Source organism: Lynx rufus, unplaced genomic scaffold, assembly GCF_022079265.1.
Source record: "Lynx rufus isolate CCGP_SWC_20201006 ecotype Redwood Valley unplaced genomic scaffold, mLynRuf1.p SCAF_9, whole genome shotgun sequence".
Lineage (NCBI taxonomy): Eukaryota > Metazoa > Chordata > Mammalia > Carnivora > Felidae > Lynx > Lynx rufus.
In genome coordinates, this window is record NW_025814897.1 from 54,116,294 (window position 1) to 54,137,449 (window position 21,156).

A 21,156-nucleotide genomic window follows, 5' to 3' on the forward strand; every position below is an offset into this window, starting at 1 on the left:
GGCAGTCTCTCTGTTTTCTCTCAATGATGGTTTTATCTTTCTTTCATTGTTGAAAGAGCATTATTAGCTGTAGACTTCTGCACTGACATTTAATATTTTTAAGATTTTATTCTTAGAACAGTTTTGGGTACAGAGCAAAATTGAAGAGAAGGTACAGAAATCTCCCATATAACGCCTACCCTTACACATGCATACACTCCCCTGTTATCATCATCCCCCATCAGAATGGTGCATTTTTTAAAATTGCTGCACCTGCATTAATATAATCACACAAAATTACATAGTATATATTATGTACACACTCTTGGTGTTGTACATTCTGTGGGTTTGAACAGATGCATCATGACATGCATCCGTCATTATGATATCCTACAGAATATTTTCACTACCCTGAGAATTTTCTGTGCTTCTCCTATTCATCTCTTCCCCTGTCCCCTAACCTCTGGCAACCATTGATCTCTTTACTATCTCCACAGTTTTGTTTTCTCCAGAATGTCATTTGTTGAAATCATATAGTTTGTAGCCTTTTCAGATTGGCTTCTTTCACTTTGTAATATCCATTTAAGATCCCTCTATGTCTTTTCATGGCTTTTGATAGTTTATTTTTTTTATTGAGTTATATTTGACATAACATTGTATAAGTTGAAGGTGTTCAACATAGTGATTTGATACATTTATTTGCAGTAAATGTACATATAATTGCCATAGCAATGGCTAACACCTCTATCTTGTCACATAATTATCATTTCTCCTGTGTTTGGAATAGTTTGTGTCTTTTTAGTGCTGAATAATATTTCACTGTCTGAATGTACCATAGTTTATCCATCCACCTTTTGACATTGTGGTTGCTTCCAGGTTTGGACAGTCATGAATAAAGCTGCTATGAATATCAGTGTGAAAGTTTTTATATAGACATAAGTTTTCATCTCCTTTGGGTAAATTCCAAGGAGCATGATAACTGGATCATATACTAAGAGTATGTTTATTTCATAAGAAACCACCAAATTGTTTTCCAAAACAGCTGTACCATTTTGCATTCCCCATCATCAGTGAATGAGAATTCCTGTTGGCACCACCCCACCAGCATTTGGTGTTGTCAGTGTTCTGGATTTTGGCTATTATAGTAGGTGTGTAATGGTATCTTATTGTTTTAATTTGCATTTCCCTGATGGCATATAACATGCAGCATCTTTTCATATGCTTATTTGCCATTTGTTTATCTTCTTTAGTGAGGTATGTGTTAAGGTCTTTGGCCCATTTTTTAAATCAGGGTATTTATTTCCTTATTGTTGAGGGGGTTTCTGATTTTATTTTTATTTTATTAAGTTTTTTATTTTAATTTCAGTCTAGTTAACATACAGTGCTGTATTAGTTTCAGGTATACAATACAGTGATTCAACAATTCTGTACATTATTCGGTGCTCATCATGATAAATGTACTCTTTAATCCCCATCACCTATTTCACCCCATTCCCCACCTGCCACCTTTCTGGTAACCATCAGTTTGTTCTCTATAGTTAAGTGTGTGCTTCTTGGTTCACCTCTCTCTGTCTCTTTTTTCCCCCCTCTTTGCTTGTTTGTTTTGTTTCTTAAATTCTACATATAAGTGAAATCACATGGTATTTGTCTTTTCTCTGACGGACTTACTTGTGTTAGCATTATACTCTCTAGCTCCATCCATGTTGGTGCAAGTGGCAAGATTTCATTCTTTTTATGATATATATATATATAATTTTTTATGATATATATATATGTAATTATATGTGAGAAATATATATCACATCTCTTTTATCCATTCATTTATCAATGGACCCTTGGCTGTTTCCATAATTTGGCTCTTGTAAATAATGCTGCAATACATATAAGGGTGCATGTATCCTTTTGAATCAGCACCTTTGTACTCTTTGAGTAAATAGCCAGTAGTGAGATTACTGGATCATAGGGTAGTTCTATTTTTAATTTCTTAAAGAACCTCCATACTGTTTTCCACAGTGGCTGCACCAGTTTGTATTTCCACCAGTAGTGCAAGAGGGTTCCTTTTTCTCCACATCTTCACTAACACTTGTTTGTCATGTTTTTGATTTTAGCCATCTGACAGGTGTGCAGTGATATCTCGTAGTTTTGATTTGTATTTCCCTAATGATGAGTGATGTTGAGCATCTTTTCCTGTGTCTGTTGGCCATCTATCTCTCTTCTTTAGAGAAATGTCTGTTCATGTCTTCTGCCCATTTTTTAATTGGATTGTTTGGTTTTGGGTGTTGAGTTGTATGAGTTCTTTATATATTTTGGATACTAACCCTTTTTTTGGATATGTCATTTGTAAATGTCTTCTCCCATTCAGCAGTTTATCTTTTAGTTTTGTTAGTTATTGCCAGATATTGAATTCTTGTATGACATTTTTTTTCTTTCAGTACTTTAAATATATCATTTCACTGCCTTCTGGCCTCCATGATTTCTGATGAGAAATCAGTTATTAATCATTTTGAAGATCCTTTGTATACAATGAGTCTCTCTTACTTTGTCTTTTGACAGTTTGATTTTAACGTGTCTCAGTGTGGATCTTTTTTCCCCCTTTTTGGTGCAGAAACCTTTTATTTGGATGTAGTCCCAATAGTTTACTTTTGTTTTTATTTCCCTTGCCTTCAGGAGAAATATCTAGAAAGGTATTGCTACAACCACTGTCAGAGAAATTATGCCTGTGCTCTCTTCTAGGATTTTTTATGATTTCAGGTCTCATATTTAGGTCCTTAATCCATTTTGAGTTTATTTATGTGTATGGTGTAATAAAGTGGTCCAGTTTCATTCTTTTGCATGTAGCTGTCCAGTTTTCCCAACAACATTTGTTGAAGAGACTGTGTTTTTCCCATTGCATATTCTTTCCTCCTTAGTTAAAAGATTAACTGACAATATGATTGTGGGTTATTGTTGAGTTTTAAGAGTTCCTTTGTGTATTTATCAGATGCATGTGTTAAAAATATTTTCTCCCTGTCTGTGGTTTGTCTTTTCATTCTCTTGACATTTCTTTTTTTTCACACATTGAAAATATTATTCTGTGGTCTTCTGGATCTTGCTGTTGAAAAGTCAGCTGATAGTCTAATGCTGTTCTTTTGTAGGTGATCTCTGCTTCTCTTTTAATATCTTAATTTTTGTCTTTGGTGTTCTTAAGTTTCATTACAATATGTTGCTTATTTCTATTTATCTTGCTTGACATTTGTTCAACTTCCTGGATATGAAGATTGGTGTTCTATCAGTGATTCTGGGAAAATTCTCAGCTGTTAGCTATTTGAATAATGCCTTCCTCCATCCTCTTTAACTCATTCTTGAACTTCAGTTAAAAGATTAGACCCTTTTACTATATCATCTATGTCTCTTAAACTCTCATATTTTCCATGTCTTTATTTCTTAGTCACATTCTATGGAATTTTTTTGGATCACTCTTCCAGTTCATTGTTTTGTTTTGTTGTTTTGTTTTGTTTTGTTTTGTTTTGTTTTAGCTGTGTCTAATCTGCTGTTTAACCTGGCCATTGACTTTATCATTTTAATTATAATTTCATTTCAGGAAGTTCTGTTTGGTTTGTTTTCAAATGCACTTGTGTTTTGTTTTTGTTTTTTATACTCTCTTGTTCCTTGCTAATTTTTGGCAAGCCTCTCTTTTAAATATTAGAATATAATATTCATAAACCTGTTATATTGTGTATCTAATTCCAATATCTGAAGTCTTTGAGGATCTGATTTTACTGTCTGTTTTTCCTGATTCTCATTCATGTGGCTTATTTCTGGGTGTGTGTTTTGTGTTTTGTTTTTAAGGTCTAATGTTTCTTTAGACTTTACCTGTAGAAAGTATGTGAGACCTGAGTTAAGCTTTTATTCCACCAGAAAGGATGAGGAGTTGCTTCTACCAATAGTCTGAAGACATAACTAACTGGACTACTTTTAGATCTTCACTTAAGATTGCATGGATTTGGGGGCACGTCGGTTAAGCATCTGACTCTTGGTTTCTGCCCAGGTCATGATCTCATGATTGGATTCATGAGTTCAAGCCCCACATCAGGCTCTGCGCTGATGGTGTGGAGGCTGCTTGGGATTCTCTGTCTCCCTCCCTCTTTGCCCCTCCCTCACTCACACTCTCTCTCTGTCTCTCTCAAAAATAAATAAACATTAAAAAAAAAAAAAAGATTGCATGGATTTGGTCACAAACCTTCACTAGAGCCAGCTTTTAGTTAGAGATTCTAAGAGACATTTTTCCTTCTCTACTGGCTAAAAGAAGACAGTTTCTTTATGGTCTCTTTCAGTGCTATTTGTGATTCATCTATGCACCAAAGGTATAGTCCCTTGGTATCCCAAGTGTATAAGGGGCTTCATATATGATTGTGAGCCCTGAGCTTTACCTTCTATTACCCACACCCAAGCAATCATTGCACACCCCTATCCCAACCACTGGAAAACCCTATTCTGCTTTTGGTCTGTATGATTTTGACTACTCGAGGTACTCCATATAAGTGGAATCATAGGGAATTTGCCCTTTAATGTCTGGCTTGTGTCACTTAGTATAATGTTTTCCAAGTTCATCCATGTTGTAGTGTGTACCAGAACTTCCTTTTTAATGTGGCTGAATAATCCAATATATGAATAAACCATATTTTCTTTGTCCTTTCATTGCTGATGGACATTTGGGTTGTTTCTGTCTGCTTTCATTCCATTTGATTTTTGTTCTGTGTACATTCCTTACTTTCTTCACAGTTCAGCATGATGCATTTTAAAAATTATTTTTTAGGAATATTTTATTTAGCTTTTTATTTTTCATTTTTATTAATTTATTTTAGAGAGAGAGCATGCAAACAGGGCAAAAAGTTGGGGAGGGAGAGAGCGAGAGAGAGAGAGCAAAAAAGAATCTTAAGCAGGCTCCATGTTCAGTGTGGAGCCCGACATGGGGCTTGATCCCACAACTCTGGGATCATGAGAATCAGACGCTCAACTGACTGAGCCACCCAGGCACCCTTATGTAGCTTTTTAAATTGTTTTCTTTGGGACGGTTAATTAAGAGGATCTAACCACCTGACTCCTGGAAACCAAAGTCTTATACCTTCTATATGAAGACCAGAAGACAACTGCAGAGAACACATTTTTTACATTCTTTCTTTTAGGCCACTATATAAAGAAAATTCTGAGATATGTGGCAAATTAATATATAGTTTTATGTGTTTTAGTTCTTCCCTGGAAGTCTGGTAGGTAATTTTTTCCTTATCTATGAGAAGACCTTTAGAATATCATAAGAAAACTCACCTTTTGGGATGAGCACTGGGTGTTGTATGGAAACCAATTTGTCAATAAACTTCATATAAAAAAAAATAATAATAATAAAAAAAAAAAAAAAAAAGGACGTTAGAGTGGGAGAGAGCCAAAGCATAAGAGACTGTTAAAAACTGAGAACAAACTGAGGGTTGATGGGGGGTGGGAGGGAGGGGCGGGTGGGTGATGGGTATTGAGGAGGGCACCTTTTGGGATGAGCACTGGGTGTTGTATGGAAACCAATTTGTCAATAAACTTCATATAAAAATAAATAAATAAATAAATAAATATATGTCCCTACCAAAAAAAAAAAAAAAGAAAACTCATCTCTTGCTTGTAGGATTTGGCATTCCTAGTGTGCTTTTTGTGCCAAACTCCACCCACCCCTGCATGCCCCAATATCCAATGGTGGCGTTTGAAACTTTTACAAAGATATCAAAATCACAGACTGAGCGAAAAGCTTTCATTCTACCCTCTCTCCTCTGCCACTGTGTCTTGAAGATGAGTTGGCCAAGGTTAGGTGACGGACTCAGGTTCATAGAAGGAGTCTGTGACAGTTAGAACTTTGGTTCTGTCCAAGTATAGCATGTACTGCTATGTCCTTTCTCTATTTGGGGAGACTCTGTGTGATCTGTTAATGAGTTCAGAGTTTGGTCTTATGAGAAGTTGCTATGGATTTTGATGAAGATGATCTGACACTGATATATGGGTCAGGGTAGAGGCAAAAATCCTCATCAGATTAACTGCTTGAAGACCAGAGTTGACTTTTCGAATATTACTCCACTCCTGTCTCCCCTATTCATAGGGTCTTTTTAGATAATAGAATGTTAGAGCTGAAGGAACCCTTGTGATCTTTTGGTCCAGTCCCAGGTTGCCTACAAGGACCTTTTGGAATCTTCTGCCTGGGAGCTTTGCTATTCTTTATAGATGAGAAACTGAAACCTAAAAGATGCAAATGATTTCCCCAAGGTCACATAAGGTGTTCATAGCAAAGCCAGACCTATACCCAGGTGTCCTAATTCCTATTCTAGCAGAGGATTTCCATCACACTAATGAATTTAACTTTATTCCTGATCTTCAACGATGCTCTGCTTTCACGATCTGTGTTTTAAGATTGTGAAATGTCCTAGGGGTGGTTTGACTTTGAGAATAAGCCAGAACCTGAAGGGTTAATAGAAATTGAACAATGAAGGGAGCTTCTTTCCCCTCTCCCTGACTGGGGAGCTGCTGGGATGTTTCACTTGCACCGCATGTGTTCCATTATGGTATAATGATGTAATTACCAGTAATGCTGCTAGAGTAGTGGTGGAGAGGCAGCATTAAGGAAAAGACTAGCCCCGTTCTCTCCTAAGAGCCATTTCAGCCTACTTCAGTCTATTAGATTGAAGATGCTGGAAGGCGAATGGCTTCAGCAGAAGAAAAGGTCAGATTTAAAAGCTTTTCTGGGCACGGTATTTATTGTTGCTTTTTTGACCTTCAGAAAAATCCCCTGTGTGTTTGTCCTTGATTCTTGCCTTTCCCATTAATGCTTGAAAGCTGCATTGCTGGATGGGCCAGGTCTTTGGCATAGATGGTTTTGTATGCAGTGTGATTTGAGAAGGTATAGCCCCCATCCAGATTTCTAGGCCTGTTGCCTTTCATACCATTATAGTGTCAGAAGTCTTTTTCATTCTTGAATGTTTTAGTTTTCAGTATCTCTGTATATATGTATAAAATATTATGTATAAGTTACATATATATTACATATGTAATCTATGTAAAATATGTATGCATATATATGTACACACTCTTCTGTAAATCTACTTAGATGTAAACAACTTATGAGATAATACTTTAAAATACAGAAGAATAAGAAATAAGACCTATTACCTTGGGCAGATCAATTAACCTTTCTGTGCATTTCTTCTGAAACATATAGCCTGCCACCTGATGATTATGAGGAAGTAATCATGGTCTTGGAAACATGACAGACACTTCCAAATGTCTTCCTGTTTGGAGACATGGGGTGTGCCCATTATACTCTCAGTGATGTCATATACCTGCTGGAACCAAGATACTGAGCTCATATGGACTATGAGACATACAGAATGGGAAGGTGTCAGTTCCTACTCTCAGGGAACTTTACCTTTATATATTAATTTGATTAACACAAAGGAAAACATTGGTTAGAATTGTAGAAAAGTAGGGGCACCTAGGGGGCTCAGTTGGTTAAGCATCCAATTTTGGCTCAAGTCATGATCTCGTGGTTCATGAGTTCAAGCCCACGTCGGGCTCTGTGCTGACAGCTCAGAGCCTGGTGCCTGCTTTGGATTCTGTGTCTCCCTCTGTTTCTGCCCCTCCTCCACTTGTGCTCTGTCTTTCTGTCTCTCAACAATGAGTAAACTTTTAAAAACAAACAAACAAAAAAAGAATTGTGCAAAGGTAGTTTTTATGTAGGTTATAAGAAGGCAAAAAAAAAAAAAAGTTTTGCTTACTTCAGTGCTTCTCAGAGTGGGTTCCCTGGGTCAGTAGCATCAGCATCATATAGGTGCCTATTAGAAGTGCAAATTCTTGGAGCACCTGGGTGACTCATTTGGTTGAGAGTTTGACTCTTGATGTTGGCTTGGGTTGTGATTTTGTGGTCCTGGGATAGAGCCCCTTATCAGGCTCTGCACTGGACATGGAGCCTGCTTGGGATTCTTTCTCTCACTCTCTCTCTACCCCTCCCTGGCTTTGGCATATGCTGTCTCCCTCTTTCTCAAAAATAAACATTAAAAAAAGAAGTGCAAATTCTCAAACCCCAAGCTAGGCCTACTGAACCATAAATTGTAGGGGTGGGAGCCTATAATCGGTGTTTTATAACCCCTTTAGTGATGGAGATACATACTGAAGTTTGAGAACCACTGCCTATTTTATGACTTAGTATTGAGCCATTTGATAATGTAAAATCCTTTATGGTTGTCTAGAGCTGCAGTAACCACTAGCCACAGGGATATTTAAATTTAAATAAACTAAAACAAAGTAAAATTATAAATCTAGCCTATTGGCTGCACTGCCACATTATAAGTGCTCAATAGACATACGTGGCTAGTGTCTACCATACTGGATAGTGCAGATGTAAACATTTTTGTCATCATAGAAATTAATGGTGAGCTCAGGGCAGTTGTCCTCAAACTTTGGCATGAATCAGATCACTTGGAAGACTTAGTAAAACATAAATTGCTAGACTCCGCTACAAGGATTTCTGATTCAGTAGGTCTGGGGTTTGGCTAGAGAAATTATTTTTCTGATTTTTCTAAATTTCCAGGTCATGCTGATGCCGCTGGTCCAGGGAGCACACTTTGAGAACTGCTGGTATAGAGTAAGGACTCTTGACCTGAAACCTGTAAATCTTTTATAGTTGAAGACAAAATATTGCATATATCCACATGATAAAAGTTACAGGAGGGGTGTCTGGGTGGCTCAATCAGTTAAGCTTCTGACTCTTGATTTCAGCTCAGGTCATGATCTCAAGGTTGTGAGATTGAGCCCCACATCGGGCTTTGTGCTGACTGCATGGATCATGCTTGGGATTCTTTCTCTCTCTTTCTCTGCTTCTCTCTCTCTCTCTCTCTCAAAACAAATAAGTAAACATTAAAAAAAGGTTATTGGATATAAGGCCTATACTTTCAGTCTCATAGTTTTTGGTTCATAGTTTTTGAAAGAAAAGCTTTTTTTTTTAAGTTTATTTATTTTGAGAGAGAAAGAGAGAGTGAGTGCACACAAGTTGGGGAGGGGCAGAGAGAGAGGGAGAGAGAGAGAGAATCCCAAGCAGGCTCCACACTGTCAGCAGAGCCCCATGTGGGGCTTGAACTCACAAATTAAGATCATGACCTGAGCCAAAATCAAGAGTCAGATGCTTAACTGACTAAACCACCCAGGTGTCCCAAATGAAATTACAACTATTTTATTAAAAAAAAAAAAAAGTAGACTCTGAGAACAGAGAGTTAGTCCACGCAGGCCTTCAGTGTCCTGGTGGTAATTGTGTCCTTCTCAATGATGTGGACAGTGACTCCCATTCCTGACACTGCATCCCTATCCAAGCATTCATCATGGCTTGTGAGATGGTTTCGGACAGGTGTTCTGGATCCGTGGTGGGCTCCCAGAGGGACTCATGCATCCCATATGTTTGTTCAGAGCAGATGCCACTGACCACAAAGTCCGTCAGTCAGCATGGGGCCAGTGAGGTCTAGAAAACAAATGAAGTGCTTAAAGGTCTTTGGGTCCAATCCAGAGATGATGGCTCTGTGTAGAAGGGTCCAAACCATTTCTCATATGACAGGTTGTCCACCGTGCTCATGAGGATGTAAGGCTTGATCTGCCAGCCTTCCTTCAGCTCATACAGACTTAGCTGGAACTTGAGATGCTGGGCAGCAGTCTGGACCTCAGTGGCGAGTCTGGCCAGGCCTATGTATAGCCGACCTTCCAGGGAAAGATCTTCTGGAAGTCTGTGGTCACCATCTGGGCCTGGATCCCTAAGTGCCTGTTGGCAGCAATGACCACACAGTTCTCCCCCTGCATGGCTGTGATGGTCCCTCCATTATAGGACATAATATACAGGACTGCGATGTACTGGGACCTCCAGTCACCACAGTTGCAGTCAACCAGCTAAGGCCAGTTAAGGCTAAGCAACCACTCTTGCTGCCTACTCTCTCAGGTGGGTCAGCAGATCAGTCAGGAAAACTTTTAGTCACACTTAACAGAAAATCTGAGTAAATTACAAGGACATTGGTGTTCATGTAGCCCAGTAAGAGGGAGGAAGCTTCAGGGTTCTGTCATTGACTCAAGCATGTTACCAAGAAAAACAGGCACTTTCTTTCCCCTTTAGAAAACTTGCGTTGTTTTGGTCAGAACTAGGTTATATGCCCACCTGTCTAGTCCAATCCTGGCAAAGGGAAATTGATTTGCATAATTGCTTTAGACCAGTTGTGATTCAACCCCTAGGGCTGAGGGGCAGGGGGTTTACCTTTCCCATGACCATGAAGTCTCTACCAGTTCTCTGAACAAAATAGTTCTGTAACAAGGTACAAAGAGAGAAATGGCTATTAAGTTGATAGGGATCTGTGTCTATCTCTGCGAGTGACCTGGAAAACATTAGGAACATCTGTTCTGCATCTTTTCTGCTCATGATATGCTTTCAACTTGCTAGACACAAGTAGGGCCTGGATATGCTCAGCTGTGAAGATTTACTTGGCTCTCTCCTCTCATACCTTAGGATAGGTCTGTGAAACAGTTCTGCTTGTAATGGGGATGAGGTGGGGTAGGATTTAAGAACTTGATCCAGGCCTCTGGGAATTAACATGAAGTCAGCCTGAAAGCTAGCCCCCCTCTGACTTTGGCCCCCGATTCTAAGAAGAGCTCTTGCCTGGTTCCTTTTGGCCAAGTCCTTCCCCTGCACTTTGATTCTTTAGGGATTCCCATTATTCTTTTTCTCTCCCTAGTCCTCTGACAGCTAGAGTGTTGGTCCTGAATTTTGGGAACAAACACTTGGATTCTGCTGCCAGACTGTCTGCATGCCTGGATCCCTGCTTTTCTCTTCCCATCCATATGTTTCAGATGCTCTGCTAAGTAAAGAGATCATGTCTTAAAGTGTATAATTTGAGTCTTCCATATAGAAACGATCAACAAAGCATTGGGAATTAATGATATCGTTGAAGAAGACATAAGGGGAAAGAAAAATGCTGAGAACAACCACCCTAGCCTACTGAATCAAATTAAGGGCATGATCATCTATGTTTTTATCTGTGAACTCCACAAATCAGTAGGCCTACCAATCACACATGAATCAACCCACATCAGTAGACCTAACAGTGTTCCTTGTGGCCCTAGGAGTCCAGAGAGTTGCCTGACGAAAGGGATGATGGCAGCTGAGTGGCAGAGCTCTCCCACGCCGGGTCGTCTATCCCCCAGAGCTCAAATTTATTTTTTTGTGTTATGGTTCTGCACAATATTTTGTATGTAAAAATAAAGGTTTACACTTCTTAGAGCTCCAGACCTGGAAGCTAGAAACAGGTGCTAAGCTGTAAACATGTGAAGCAGAAGCATAGTACTTTGCTGTTTTAGGAGCAAGGGATCAGACCCCTTTGTTCTCCTCTGGTTTTGAGCTGACTGTTGCCTTATTTAACAGCTGGATACAGTACACAATTGTTTGCAGCAAAAGTCCTGCAAGTTTGCTTCCTTTAAAAGCTTCTTCCGCAACTTCCCTGCCCCCATCCTCCCAGGACAGAAGTGGACACTGGGGGAGAATGTTTCAGTTCCCCTGCTGGGTTGTGGGTCTTTCTTTCACACCCTGTCCAGATCGTCTAGGGAATTTTTACTTTGCAAAGTTGCTTACCAGAAACAATTTGGCAGAGTGTAGTTTGGGGGAGGATGCTCTAGTTAAAGGAGCACAAAAGCACATGTCCCTGTGACTTCTTACCATGTGTGAAGAAGGGAGCAAAGGAGCTTTAGTAAAATTGCAGTTCAAACTAAATCGGGAGAGGAAATGAAGAACAACCAAAAATACTGCAGTTTGCAATAGGGCATCTAATCTCTGGTTCTCAATGCCACACACTAAGGATTATGACAGAATTTCAGTATATGTTTGTATATACTGTTTGAAAGTTTTTGTCTGGGATTATAATATACTAGTACACTGAAGTTGCCTATTTTTATAGTATAAACTTCAGAAAGTGAAGCTTGGCTGTGGGGGAATAAAAAGGCAACAGAGCAATTCTCAAAGAGGAAGTGCATGAGAATCTGAGGGTTTAGGGGGAAGATTATTTTTGGTTATAAACGGAGGGCCTTTGTTAAAAGTTGAAAAACATGTTTAGTCCAATCTTCTGAGACTCTGAGAGGGACAGTGACGTGACAGAGTCTCTAACTTAATTATACAAAGTTAATCCCAGAACCCAGGTCTCTTTACGCTCTGTCCACAATGTTGGTCCCAGTGCCGAGCCGCCCCTCCAGGTCCTAGTTTCCCATGGCCCATTTTCTGCAGCTCAAGGCACCTTCTTGTTGGCCTGGCTTCAGGGGAGATGGGCTACAGCTGGTCTGAAATAGGAAGACTGTAAATTTATTTAAACTTCCAGCATGATCCATTTGCCTTACTTTTTCCACTATGATGAATGAAAATGTAGACAAGAAAATGTTTCAGAAGATGGATAACTCAAAGAGAATAAGGAAAATGCAGAACAAGGAAGTGTGCAGTTTGTTTTTGCTTTTAAAAAGAAGCATATTTACAGAATGTCTTTTTTTTTTTTTTTTTTTTTTTACCTCTGTCATCTGTGACCCATTCGCCTGTTCAGCCAAGATATTTTGGCTTTTTTTCCCTGGGAAACCAGTGGGTGGGTGAATATGGAGGAGCCAAGAGTTAACAAAATACCAGCAGATGCTGGAACCGAGAGAGAGGATTGTCTTTGGCCTCACAAGCAGAGCTGCACCCCATTTCCCATCCTCCCAGTCTCCTTTGAAATAGACTGCTAAAACTCCCCTGCTTGAGAGGATTTCCCAGTTCTGATAAAGGAAATCTTCACTAACACTTCCTGTCTCTGGGCCATCACGGCTCTGCCTTTCTGAGGATGCCCTAAGCACTGTAGGAAATAATAGCATTGTCTTTGAAGTCAAGCTTACTGTTTTGAATCCAGATCCATCCTTGACTCTAACTCTACCATTTACATCTGGGTGGCTTTGGATGAATTTCTTAAATTTTCTGAACCTGTTTCCTCAACAGGTAAAAGAGCTAATAGTGCCTACCTCGTCAAATTTGTTAGAATTAAATAAGATAATATATATGAAGTGCCTTATTTTACCAAACACCTGATTGATATTCAATAAATGAAACACTTTATTGATACTAAATTACAGGGCTTTTGCAATACCACCCTTTTATGTACAGCTTTTTGTTTCCCCTGTGACCAAGAAGTGGGCGGTAGTAGCTTTTTAACTTGATTCTAGTGGTAGGAGAGGCAAAGTGAATTAATTTTTTTTCCTTATCAACTTTAAGGAATAATGTACACAAAATAAATCTGTTTAAATTCAGTGAGTTTGACAGTTGCTCTGCCCATGAAATGACTACTACAGTCAAGATACAGAACATTTCCCTTAGTCCCCCCAAAATTTCTCTTGTCCCTTTGCAATCTGTCCCTTTCTTTTTCCTCAGCCTCAGGCAAGCATTCCTCTGTTGTCAGATGAGTTTGCATTTTATGTGAATAGAATTATGTAATATAGACACTTTTGGTTTGACTTCTTTCCGCATAATGTTTTTTAGATGTGTCCATGTTGGTGCACAGGTCCTTTTTATCACTGAGTAGGATTCCACCTATTGATGGACATTGGGTTTTTTCAGTTTCTGGCTATTTTAAATAAAGCTGATAGGAGCATTTATTTGCACATCTTTGTGCGGATATATGTTTTCATTTCTCTTGTGTAAATACCCAGGAGTCAAATGGGCTGGGTCATAGAATAATTGTTTCTTAAACTTTTTAAAACATTGTTTTCCAGACTGGCTGTACTATTGTACATCCCCAGCAACAGTATGTGATTTTCAGTTGCTCTGCATTCTCATCAGCACTTGGTATGGTCAGTCTTTTTAATTTTAGTTTTTCTGATGGGTTTACAGGTAATAGTGTATAACTGTGGTTTCAGTTTACTTTTTCCTGATGTCTAATAATCGTTAGCATCTTTTCATGTGCTAACTGGCTTTTTGTATAGCTTCTTTTGTGTAGTCTCTGATTAAGGCTTCTGATCATTTTTTATATGGTTTCATTTATCTTCTTGTTAACTAAGTTCTAAGAGTTTTTTTAAATGGTCTGGGTACCAGCTTTTTGTAAGGTAGAAATAGCTGTAATTTTTCTGTTGGTGTGTGAAAACATGTATTTTCTTTCAGTATGGCTTGCCTTTTCATTTTCTTTAATGGTGCCATTTGAGGAGCAAAAGCTTTGAATTTTGGTGGTCTATTTATTCTGTTTTTCTTTTATGATTATGTTTTTTTGTTTGTTTTTCTGCCTCAAAGTTATGAAGATTTTTCTCTTATCTTTTCTTCGAGGAGCTGTGAGTTTTAGCTTTTACACTTAGATCTATGATCCATTTCAAGTTAAATTTTTTATATGGTGTGAGGTAAGGATTAATATGGAAATTATCTTTACAGTGTTTTATGTATCAGGAACTCTATTTAATTCTCAATAACTAAGTGTTCTAAGGTAATTATCCCTCATTTTAATGATGAGGAAAATAAGTCTCAGAAAGATTAAGTATCTTGTTCAGATCTTACAACCAAGATTCAAGTCCATGATGGCCCAATGCCAAATCCCATATTCTTTCTACTCTATTACACTGGCATTTTGTTTTCAATATTGAATTGGAATCTGTATTTTAAAAGCCCAGCTGTAACCTGTGAGAAGGGTATAAAAATACAGGATGACGCTGCCATTATCAGGACATTCATATCCCCAAGCACAACCTTATGACATTAACTATAGCAGGTATATTGGAATTAGGGCCCGGGACTCCATGTCAGGCCATTTGCTTAGGTCTGTATTTCAGAAGCTATAAATACAACTCTCTTGGTGCTCTCTTGACAAGAAACCTTATTATGAGTTCTTCTTCCATTTTACAGCGGTCCATCTGAAATATGAAGTTAAGTGCCTGGCCACACACCCAGTTAATCCTTAAGAGCACCCAGCTGGATAGCTGAGTCTCACTGTGTTTTGCTTCAGTTTTTATATTTGGAAAACAAATAATGAGTCAGTCTCCCTTCTCTCCCTCTCTCTTCTCCACCACCCCTTCTAAATTCTCTTAGATTCTGTGGTCACACTAGGTAAGTATCTTTTCCCTAAAATAACCTTTGAGCTGTGACAGACTCATGTGAGAGGAGAAGTCCCTTACTTTCTGATATTTAATTCCCCCCTTCCCCTTTGAAAGAAAGGTCTACTTAAGGCTCTTTGTTTTTGTCATTTTAGAAGAGTCTGAGTCTTATTAAGACCATTTTGTTTCTTTAAAAAATATATATGGGAGGGTTTGTGAAGATAACAGCTGTACCTCTCTGTTCTTGCTTTTCAACAATGTAGCTTTGGTAAATTCACTCCTTCTTTCTTTCTTTCTGAGGCTGTATGGTATAGGGGGAAGAGCACTGAGTTTTGAAGTAAGAAGTTTGTAGATTTGAATTCCAGCTCCAGTATTTACATAGGCAGCAAATCACTCAATCTCTGTGAAGTTGAACTTCCTTTTCCTTGCCTGTAAAATGGGCATAACAAGTGCTCTATGGATTTGTTATAGAATGTCTATACGATGTCTGGCATGTGTGTGTGCTTATATTATCTCTTCCTGTTCTCCTCTTCTATTATATCTCTTTCCAAAGAATAAACACTCTTTTTATGGGTTACTTATAAATAGTCTGAAGAAGGGGTGTTTGAGACTTGTAAAGGATGTTTTTTAGTACGGAGCCCTAATTTAAGATGCCTTAACAAATATACTGCTTTGTTTAAGCTGGGTAGTCTTATATCGAAGTCCAGCCATGGAAGGTGAAGCATTAAATTCATTCTGCCTGTTTTTTCCCTTGAGGATTCCAAGTAGATTATCCTGGGTCTCTAGAAGCAAACTCTACATCTGAGTGTTTGCTAGTGAGAAGCTTATCTTCTGGGCAGAAGCCTAAGTTGGGAGAAGAATGGAAGAGAAAAGATAGTCTATTTGGCTAATACAGACAGGATCAAGTATAGGTTAATGGGAAGAAGGGAACTCAGTTTACACATTTGGGAGTAGCTCCATCTTCTGCAATATAGCCTCCAAAACATGAATCTCTGTGTCAGTGGTGGGATGGGGACAAACCAGTGTCTCTCAGTAACTTCTGGTTACCACACCTTAAAAGTAGCCTCATTTTCCTGTCTTCCATGGGAGTCTTCTTTGCATTTCAGTCTGAGGAGTTGGCCCTTCACCCATTAAGGAGTCTGGGGTCTCCCCAGTCACCATTTCAAACCTGTCCATCCTTTGAGATACAATTCAGGGTTTACCTCTTCCAGGAAGCCTCCTTTGGCTACACTGCCAAGCTGGATGGTTCCTTGGCCATCCTAAAACATTCAAGTAGCCTTGAGAATCTTAATCTGTGAATATTTAGCAAGTATAAACTGTGTGTGTTGGGGAAGGGAGATTGTTTACAGAGATAGATCAGATGTAGTACCAGTGCCTGGCACTTACACTTGACTATTCTTTGTACACTTGTGTTTCCTCAACTGGATTCTCAAGCCTCTCAGAAGTCTGGTGATTACTTAACTCTAACCTAAGTCTCTCCTAATACGTATAAATGTAGCTCTAATTTCATTTCATTTGCCCAGGCTTCATACTGTCTATAATTTTGGATATAGTTTATCTCACTTCACATTATAAGTTTTAAAATGCTTGTTATAAATTTTGAAGATAATTTAATGACTGCAATGTGATTCAGCCATTAAAATACTTTGTAGCACCAGAATATTGGATCCTTAGCGTTTCTGGATAAAGAACAGGGGCATCATTGTATTATTAAGGCCCCTTAGTCAGACTTATCTTACGCAGCTTACCACTTACACCAAAAATTCTATTTTTCTCTCTTTAACTGTATATAGAATATTTTGGCTTTCCAACAAGTAAGATGAGATAATTAGTCCATTCCTATCATAAGGTATGTATTGTGTAACTAAATAACATTTACATTCAGATTTCTAAAATAAAGAAGTCTTAAGTTTCACCTGGGGATTGATTCTAAGAATTAAAAACTAATAAATATCCTTTTCAGTATTACAATTATATAAATATTTACAGCACAGAAGAATTGCATAAGTTGACCCATAAGAAGAAAATAAAGTTCTTTGGTACTAAACCCATGACACTTAAACGAGACTATTTCAAACATCAAGATCAAAAAGATTCTCTTTCTACATTCCATCACTTGCCATATTTTCTTTGCTTCATATTTACACCTTGTCTTTGTTTTTTGTTTTCTTGGGAGTTTTGGATTGCCTTTTTTTCCTGACTGAGGAAAGAAGCATCTGCCTTTACCTTATGACTAACATCAGTTGGCTTCCTAATCATACTGTTTGTTTTAGGGAAATAACTTTCATCTTTTATTATTTCTTTTTTACATTTTATTTATTTTTGAGAAAGAGAGAGACAGAGCACAAATGCGGGAGGGGCAGAGAGAGAGGGAAACACAGAATCCGAAGCAGGCTCCAGGCTCTGAGCTGTCAGCACAGAGCCCGATGCCGGGCTCAAACCCACGAACCATGACATCATGACCTGAGATGAAGTCAGTTGCTTAACCGACTGAGCCACCCAGATGCCCCAACTTTCATCTTAACACATTCTTCTCTAAGTCCACAGAGTTCCTGTTTTAATCTCAAAGCCTGCTATCATTTCATTGAAGTCCTGGGTTAAATTCCTTTCTTGTACCCTATGTCATCTCTTTCTTAGAATCCTTTTTAACTTTGCCATAAAGCATCCCTAAAAGCATCTTTCAGAAAGAGTGCATAGAAGTTAAACTTTCTATGTTCTTGTGTGTCTAAACTGTTTCTACCCAACTGGTTCTTTAGCAAGTTCTTCAATTAATCACTGATTTCTGCTCTTTTTCCTGACGTTGCTCTCCTTTTTCTTTGATTCTGTGATTTCAGTTACAATAGCTACTAGCTATAAGTGAGCTTGAAATCTGGCTCATCTGAATTAAGATATGATGTAAGTATAAAATACAAATCAGATTTCAAAGAACAAAAAGACAAGATAAAATATCTCATTTTTACATTGATTATATATTGAAATGATAATACTTTGGATATACTATTATAATTAATCCTATCTGTTTCTTTTTACTTTTTAAGCATAAAAAGAAATTTCAGAATTACGTATGTGGCTTGTATTACATTTCTTTTGAACAGTACTGCTCTGATCCCCAGCATGATACCTTTCTAGGCCTTATCAAGAAGCAGCATTGGCTACTACATGCATCTTTTCCCCATGTTCCTTTACCGGGCTTCCTTCACTTGGGTGGGCTGTAGATACATCTACATTGTAGCACATCTACCAATGTAATTCCATCTACTTCCCATCTTTTGAAAAGTGTTAAAAATTTCTGGTCTAGGGGTGCCTGGCTGGCTCAGTCAGTAGTACATGTGACTCTTAATCACATGTCAATTCAGAGTCATGAATTTGACCCCTCCCATTGAATGTAAATATTACTTTAAAAAAATGATAAAATGCATTAAAAAAAATGTTCTGGTCTGTTCTTTTTCTTTATTCTTCTCTCCCACCCTAAGCACAGGTATTCATTTATTCAGCCTTGTACTACTTTGTCATGTCTTTGGAATCTGGGAGGGAGGAGAAGTAAACATATTTTCAGTATTTCAATTGGGTAACAGAAGATTTTACTGATTCTGTCATTATTTTGAACAACAGTATGATGGTCATCTTCATGCATAAGTCTATCTGCATCTCTGGATATTAAGATGGATTTATGAAGTAGACATACAAGTTTAAATTATATGATTTTTTATGGATATTCATATACATATTGACACATTTATTCCCCCCAAAAGTAGCAATTTATGTTCTCAGTTGATAATTCAATAAAAGATAGGAGCTGTTATCCAAGAAGTCCCCAGATTCAATCTGAATCCTCTTATTTGGGCCTTTTATCTCAGCTTTTGTGGAAAGCATGGCCTGTTTTCTGAATCACTTAACTTTTATAAACCTTCATTTTCTTATTTGTAAAGTAGAGATAATCATACCCTGAAGTAATGTATATGAATGTTCATTTAAAGTAATATGTTCATTAATTCATCTCAGTAAGTGTTGAGAGCTTCCTATGTGGACTAAGTACCTATGCTATACTGGGAACTGTGGGGGATGTCCAAATGATATAGACCCTTACTTCAAAACTAATTTCATATGGAGGAAATAAAGTGGGATGTAGAGAATGCTTGGGTGGCTCAGTCGGTTGAGCGCCAGACTTCGGCTCAGGTCATGATCTCACCTCACAGTTAGTGGGTTCGAGCCCCGCATCAGGCTCTGTGCTGACAGCTCGGAGCCTGGAGCCTGCTTCGGATTCTGTGTCTCCCTCTCTCTCTCTCTGCCCCTTCTTGGCTCACTCACTACTCTCTCTCAAAAATAAATAAATGTTAAAAAATTTTTTAAAAATAAAGTGGGATATAGGACACATTCATAAGAAACTATAACACAGGTCTTTTTGTGATTTGTAAGAAGAGGTAGAGACAAGGTGTTAAAGAGGTTTAGTTGAGAAAGTTTTGCATTCTACTTAAAAATCAAAGGAAACAGTCTAGAGGAAGTGGCATTGAAGGTAATCCTTGAAGGAAGAGTATAATTTCAATGTATCTGGGGAGTAAGATTGGGGTACATAATGTGTGAGGATGAGCCCAAGCACAAAGGCACAGTGGGGAGTTCTGGGCAGATCAGTTGACAGTGGTCACTCTTGGCAGAAGCAAGGAAAAATTATGGGTAGAAATGTTTGTTTCTCTGAGTATCCTTATTTACATGTGCCACAGAATGAGGTACTCCCTATATTTATTTCTGCTGTGCTTTGATAGGGAAGATAGAGAAATCATTTTAAGCTGTTTTAGCTCCGACCAGAATTGAGTAGGCGAAGTCCATCTTGTCCATAGGGGCAAGAACACAATATATTTACACTGGCCTTTCTCTCCCACAGAAGACGGAAATTATGAGACATTTGAAAACAGTTCTGAGGCTATGACACATTATATTTATCTAATTAAATAATAACTGGCTTCAGAAATTTTAAGGTGGGGTCAGAGGAAGAAAATTCTTGAAGAATAACCAAGACAAATTCAAAGGTGGCAAAAGAGAGAGAGTAGTGAAGGAATTAGACCTTTGGTATCATCATGAAAAGGTAAGAAGTTTTGTGAAACAAAGATAAGGATTATGCTTTCTATCCTTCTTTCTGGCCCTCTCCCTTCTAGGACTTCACTTTTCAACTCTTGTTTGGTATCTTCAGGCTGTTGTCTGACCATCTAGAATTATTTTGAATATTACCCTCCTCCCTCCCTACCACCGTGCCCACGATTTTTTCATCCTCAGCAACATTCAGTATTCTCTTTCTTGTTGCCTATAAAATGAATTCAAGTTCCAATGCCTGATATTCAGGGCACCCCCAGCCCATCTGGCATCTCCAAGTTGTATTTACCAACTTACTTTACATTGTACCCCAGTACTCTAACCTTGAGTCTATGATTTAACATCTCTCATCCACTTCTTCTAATAGAAGTGTCTAGTTTATTTACTCAACAAACATTTATTGGATGCCTGTTATGTAGTATTTCTTCAGTAAACTTTAGTTAAGTAACTGCTGTGTTTCAGGCCTTATTTTAGAGCCTGTGAATAGAGAAATAGGAAAGGGGATAATGTTGGTAAATGGAAAAAGACCCTGAGACATAACTGGGGAATCTTGTATAGCATACAAAATGTAGGTGTGACAGGAGGTACCCACGTAGTGTTCCTTGAATAATCATTGCCTTCAGCTATGCTGAGCTAGATCACTGGTACACACTGTGGTCAAGGCTCAGGTAGCATTTAGGTTCAATTCAAATATATTGCCAAAAGGAAATGATGAAAGAAGTAGCTATCCTGACCCTGAACTAGAGTCATCAATATCAGAACTACAGATGGTTTCTTAAAAGACTTCACTCTTTCTGATTTACCTTGTCAAAATGATCAGCAGTTTCACTGTGTTTACAGCTAATAGCACTAGTAGGGCCCTTTTCTTTAAATGGTGACTCCCAAAGAACAGATGCTCAGAAGCTACCATATGCTTGCCTACCATATGGGCTCAGTTCCCACCTTAAATGAGTCTTGTTCCTTCCTGCCTCCATGTCACTG

At 38.3% G+C, this 21,156-nt stretch overlaps 1 protein-coding gene and 1 pseudogene across 1 annotated transcript in view; one reads left to right on the forward strand and one right to left on the reverse strand.

The window, feature by feature from the left end:
- GAB2 (GRB2 associated binding protein 2) overlaps positions 1-21,156 on the forward strand; it is a 190,774-nt gene that overhangs the window by 49,102 nt on the left and 120,516 nt on the right. The gene's annotated exons all lie outside the window — the stretch shown is intronic.
- Positions 9,221-10,288, reverse strand: LOC124504976 (proteasome subunit beta type-3-like; annotated as a pseudogene).